Source organism: Hibiscus syriacus, unplaced genomic scaffold (genome assembly GCF_006381635.1).
Source record: "Hibiscus syriacus cultivar Baekdansim isolate YM2019G1 unplaced genomic scaffold, ASM638163v2 tig00111741_pilon, whole genome shotgun sequence".
Classification (NCBI taxonomy): domain Eukaryota; kingdom Viridiplantae; phylum Streptophyta; class Magnoliopsida; order Malvales; family Malvaceae; genus Hibiscus; species Hibiscus syriacus.
The window spans coordinates 1753400-1760332 of record NW_024063166.1 but is presented as its reverse complement, the minus strand read 5'-3'; the positions used below and the strand labels follow the sequence as shown (position 1 = coordinate 1760332).

Here is a 6933-nt window from a genome sequence, read left to right as displayed (position 1 = left end):
ATCTAGCACCAGCTTCACTAGGCTCTTCGACTGAACGGAATCCTAAGCCATATCAGAACATGGTCATATTCCGAATAATATTCTAAACAGAATAACCAACAAGGTTACAGAACTATACGAGTATTCACGACCTCTCGAGGACGAGCGGATTGGGAGAAACTGGGTCAAGCAGTGAAACAGTCAGGAGATCCCCGAGTGCCTTTAACATACCATAACAATAATTAGCTATTGACCATTCAGTTCAAATAACTAAATTAAAAAACTTAGATAAATATAAATATTTTGGGTTTATGGGTCAATTCAGAGGCTTTCAGGTTTGAATTTGGAAAAACATACCTCGGAATCGGACTCAAGAAGTCAAAAAATATGACTTTTCAAAAATTTTGACTTTTTAGTCAATGGCAACGGTCAACGGACAGTCAAATCAGGTCAGCAGGCGGGGCAGGTTAGCGGGTCAGACACGGGTCGGGTCGAGTCGGCTCAGGTCGAACAACCAATTACAAGCTGTCCATCCTACGTGGACCTTCCCCACACGCAGGGGCGGTGCGTGGGGGTGCGTGCGGAGTCCGAAAAATTCCACAAAAATTTCTAAAATTATTTTAAGGGATTTTGAGACACTTACCAAGCTCGGTTCACAATTTTGAATAGCAGAGAGCTCGATTTTAAAAAGTCAAAAACTTTATCTTCCTCACCTCTTCACACTCCAATGACAATAGAGACAAGAGGGTCATCGGTAGACTCGGAACGATGCAAGGAACACGATGTTACGGGCGGTGTCAAAAACGGAGTAATGATCAACGACTAATCAATGATTTTCACGGCGGTGGGGTTTAAAAATTCAAAATTTAGTCGAATTTTACGGCATTAGATTACGTTTCACGAGGAGAGGTTTGAGGGGTTTTGTTCACCGGTCGACGATGAACCAAACAGGAGTGGTGGTGCCAGTTGGAATGGCTAGACGACGACTAATTTAGCCTTGGAATGAGGGATATAGGGGAGGATATTTTTGAGTTTTTATTTCTAGTTACAATGTAGCCAGAAACCAAATTTAACGCATTTATTAGGATTCTCTATCGACACAAAATAGTCAAATTCAAGGCTAGGTCCCTGAATTTCCTTTATTTTTTAAAATGGCCTACAAGTTCTAGAAACTTTTGATTTGGACCTCAAATTTCACCAAATTGATTAAATTTTCATTTTTTTCAGGTTGTGACAGAGAAGGTAAAAAAAGGAAAGGAAAAAGATGCAATGGTTGAGCAAAACTAGAATCGAGTTACTAGAGATGTTGGTGTTGGAGATCCTGTCAAAGCTTCTTGTTAAATCTTTGACACGTTTCAGGTGCGTTTACAAGAATTGGGCTTCATCTTTTCAAACCCCTCATTTCATCGCCAAACATAAGTAGAACAACTTCAAAAACAACAACCTCAATCTCCTCCTCAAACACTATCACGGTAACACCCATGATGACATCTATTATTTCTTTCAACTTTCGACAGAGAAAGGCGAAAAATTTAGAGTGGAACATAATATTCACTTACCCTTTTTCGAAAATTATTGGTATGCACCTATAGTTGATGGCATGATGCTGGCAAGGCTTCCCTTTGGAACCCATCTACCAAAGAGTTCAAAATCCTTCCTCAATCCATAGTCCAACGCCCTCTTGCAGTAGATTCCACTAATTTTGGCTGCCTTGGTGTTGGGTATGATTCTCAATCTGATGACTACAAATTTGTTAGATTTGTTACTGATTACTTTGAAGAGAATCTAGATGAAGGGTTGATGGAAGATTGGATCCTCCAAGTTGAGTTATATTCCCTTAAAAGTGATTCATGGAAGGAAATTTAGGTTCATGGGGTTTATGCTTATGGTTCTCCTTTGTTTAATAATTATATCAATGGATTTTATTATTGGCAGGCAGTTGGGGATTCTGATCACCTTATTCTTTCATTTTATATAGTTAGTGAAAAGTTTTCAACTTTACAATTGCCTAAATTTGGTGGGACTCTAGCACAATATTATTTCCAAATTTTGAACTTCAATGGACTGCTTCGTGCTATTTTTTACCCAAGGGAGGGAACTGACAAGTCTTTTGATTTATGGGTTATGAATGGATCATGGACAAAACAATTCAATTTGAATCTGTTCTTAGAGTTCATAGGCCTTTGGGGTTTTGGAAAAACGAAAAATTGTTTCTTGAGAGCTCTGATCATGAATTGGTGTTGTTTGACCCCTCCACACGAGAGCTTAAAAATCTCAGTATCCATGTTTATCGGGAAACAATACAGATTATTGCTTATTTTGAGAGCTTGATTCCAATAAATGAAAGACAAGAGCACGAGTAACGAATAATACGTCGGCCAGTCGGAGGTGCATCAAATTGATATGGAACACTAAGATGGATGGGGAGCTACAACAAAAGAGGTAAGATTTAATGGGGTTGGTCTCTTCCTGTGCACTTCATGTCAACCATATTTTCTAGTGATGTTCTCAATTAATGTTGTTATTATTTGAGTTATACATGTATGTCCTAGATGTTGATTTGTTTAGGTTTTTGTTTTCTTTTTGTTGTTTCAATGGATGCGTGGAACTACCTCGTACGGATTTACTTAGTTGTTAACTCTTATTTGCAGCTCTATTGACCTGCATATCATGATTTTCAGGTGTATATATATATGCCAGACACGGAGTGCTTTTCGTACTTGAATGTGTTTCAAAGAGCTCAACATCCCCAATAGTTAAATTTAATTTAAAGTCGAATGTATGAACTATTGTTATCGTTATTGTTATGATCATGTGCTATTGTATGTACTTTAGATCCAATGAAACACTGTCAATGGTTTGGTCTTGTTTCCTTTGTGGAATATTTTTGGAAATTGTTTTTTTTATCTGCCCGATACTTCTTATATCTTTAATTATTTACATGAGCTTCTTTGTGTGCTTATAGAGATAGTTTTATAACACCCCAACCCGGATACGAATCTGAAATGTCACATTGACTTTTCAAAATATTTACTTTTACAAAATAGTTACAAATTTAAATTTATATTGAAAACTGAATAACTTATATTAAATACTATTAAATAGTTTTACAAAACCGATCAGAGCATGCTCAATTAAATCTTTAATTACATGCCAGTTGTACTCATTAAAATCATATTCATACAAATCGCTATTTTTTTGATCTGATCTTCGAAAAGGAGAAGCTGACCTGTTTCGCCAATCTTCGATCCCTTTTCATCTTCTCGGAACCTACGTATGAAACACTCACACGCTAAGTCATTGACTTAGTGAGGCATTTAAACTAATAATAGAAACTCTAAATATTTTTTAATTCATAAACATTTCATACAGTAATATCACACAAAACTATAAAACATTTCTTATAACAAATGTATACCTACACATATCTCGTCATTATTATCATTAACATCTTTATGTTCATTATGATCCTTATTATTACTCACATCATTATGATTATCATATCATACATATAACATTATTATCATTAATTCCTTTTTTTAATATGAACTTCTAGTTATCATTTATACACAGCATATAAAACATTTCATAAAAACAAAAATAGTATTGCGCAAGGTATATTTATGTTATCTCTTTTATTTGCCCATGTATACTCGTGAGAACTAAAAATATGTCTGTACATATAGGTTGTGCACATATGCTATCACCACAGCTCATATAAGTCCCACTAGGGGCATATAAAATTGTCCCGAAGGACCTCGTAGATGTCTCGAAGGACCACATATATGTCCCGAAAGACCCCATAGAACCCTCGACTCTTGGCATGCCAACTATACCCCTAACTCTCATAACACGTAACATGGGCATTATCATTTATACATTTCATATGATCTCGTAGATCATTGCCATATACTGATATCACATTTTTATATAGTCACATATACAATCTAACATAAACATTTAAATCACATAGTTCATATTACATGGCTTATATCTTGTTCTTATATCTTATTATAGACATATAAACACATAGATCATCATTCCCTAATTTATATTACATGTTCATATAATCATTTATATCTATACCACATAGCTTATATTTTGTTCTCTTAGGTTCACATAGATCACATAACATATATTATAACATATAAACATATATCTCACAACAGATAATATAACCATACATGTTAACATGCAAACCGCTACTAATCATACCTATACATAGAAACCATATCAACCTACTTTTATTCATGTAATCATGAAAGCAAATCATTGGAAACAGATTCGTCGCAAATCTAATTTCCATATAATCATATACCATAGTAATAAGCACTCACATTAGCCTCACTAGTCCAAGTAATATACTTATCTCTTTCTTGATCGATCTTATCTCGTTGACTCATCTGATACTTGTTTTCGTTCGATATCTACACAATGGTCATTTAATACGAATGTTAGAATTCTAAACATTATGAATCGATCATCAATTACCTAAGATAACAAAAGTACTTATTTCATATTTTTACTTTGAATAGTATCGGTACCCAAGGTATGGTACCGATACTCCTCTACTGTGGTATCGATACTGAACCATGGTATCAATACCCTTTCCCAATTCTAAAATCCTTATTTCAAAATGGTATCGATACTTGCCTTATGGTATCGGTACCCTTGGTATCGATACTACCCTTTAGGTATCGATACTCCTTGAATAACTTATCTAATTTTTGCTTATGGTATCGATACTATTTAACCACTATCAATACCCCTACTCCAAATATCACTTGTTTACCTTTGAAGTATCATTACTGGATTAATCAATACCGTTACTTCTTACCTTGAAGCCATTCCTTAAACCCAAAATTAACCAATACTCACTTAAACCTTCTATTTAAAAACTTCCTTCTTTTCACTAAACTTAACTACACTTACTCAAATCCTTTTTTATCCATATAAAACATCATCATCTTCAATATCTTATTCAAATTCTTGAATCCAATAATCTTACTAAATTTCCAACATGTTCTAATTTCATTTATAACATTTTATACTTCTTAATTTAACTGTTGATAAGTCAAATTTAATCTTAAACTTTACTTACTAACTCTTTTCCAAGATTTCATTTAGAGACCTCTCATCCTTAATCTCTCCTAACTAATCATTCTTTTAGTTTCTACAATCCTTTAAGTTTCCATAGTCTTTCCTTATGCTATATCAATCAAAACCAATCCTTAATTGTAAAAAACCAGCTGAAAAATCAAACTCACCTTAGCTAGAGAGCTCACGTTGAGAGGAGGAAGAAGAGTGAAGATATCTCTAGAAATCTCTTGTTTCCCCTTTTTCCCAGCTTCACGTGGTATTTAATATCACCTTAAAGAATTTTTAATTCCTTTACTTGTCAAATGACCATTTTTCCCTTCTATCTTTCCTTCTTTTCCAATTATTTCTACCCAAAGAATTTACAATTAAGTCTCAGAACTTTTTTATATTTCCTAAATTGATCACCAAATTTCAAACACTTTCATTTTAGTCACTAACCCAGTTTTGGGATGTTACAAATCTTCCCCCTTTTAAGAAAATTGATCCTCAAAGTTTCACTGCACCTATGAATGAGGATATCGTTAACTCATATCCTCATGTTCCTTCCACTACTTTAACTTTTCATAATTTCCATTAAAAACTCGTCTTCAATTTCCAAAGAATTCATATAAATCCATATAATGTCACTCATCATGTAGACATGAACTAAATCTTTATCACTCAAAATCATGAGTCAGTTGATTCTTTCATCATTCTCTAATTGCTTTACAATAACTCAAACCTTTACTCTTGTACAATCCTTATTCGAATTGCAATATGCATATTCTTTTTATCCTCTCAAACTTTTCTATTACATTTTAAGCTTCCTTCAGATATACAAATCTTTATTTCCTTGACTACATCACTTCTACATAGCCAATATACACAATAATATCCAAATTTTCATCATATTTGATTGGTTTAACCTAACATTTTCTTTCGATCTTTTAAACTTTATTACTTTCAACTCTTACATACCCTTTTAAAACCTGAATATTCTGCTTAAATTAACTATCTATTCATACCTAAATATAACTACTACCAACAATTCAAATTCCTGAGACCTTGTTCAAAGTTTTCCATAGCTTTGAGGTAACCTTAAATCTTTCTCAAATATACTTAAGACATATACTTCATGAAATCAAACAATTTTTTTTCTTCATATAACCTTAATTACTTATGCAAGAAATATTCACCTTATTCTAATAAAGGGTTCTAATTCAATCAACTTCTTCATAAACATCCAAGTTAGTCTTCAAATAAATTCTGATACAAAATTCATAACAACTCATTCTATTTCCACTGAGAATTGAAAAAAAAATTCTACATTGATATCAATTTAAAATCTCCACCTCCTTATAACCCTTGTCATGTTTGATCCATTACACTTCATCCTTTAATTTACTTAATTATTTATTCCCTCACACCTCAAATTATACTTACAACATAGGTCATATCCTTTCTTCATGCTCAAATATTCTTTTACTATCACTTATACTCTTCTCTAATTACCAATCTTTATCACCTCTTAATAATATTAAGAATTAACACTACTTATACAAAATCCTTATTCTTTATCATTTCTTATACTTGTATTTTCTCCCCTTAACTCATCAAGTACCATATCCAAAGAATCACTTGATCCATTTTAAATACTTCTTCTACTTCAATTTACATAATTTCTAACAAAACTTCCAATCCAATTCACCGATTTCATTTCCAAACTTAGCTTCATATCCATTCTTAACTCCTTATTTAATCATTCAGTACCAGACCCTACTACTTGAGTGTGTATAGCTTTCATCGGATTTGATCTTTTAACAAGAAATACAACTAATTCAAAACAAGTATGTAGCTAAAAACCAGAATCTCTAT

General features: G+C 33.1%; 1 pseudogene; it reads left to right on the top strand.

Annotated features, from left to right (window-relative positions):
* Nucleotides 1-1220: 1220 nt before the first annotated feature.
* On the top strand, nucleotides 1221-2421 carry LOC120168913 (annotated as a pseudogene).
* Nucleotides 2422-6933: the final 4512 nt, after the last annotated feature.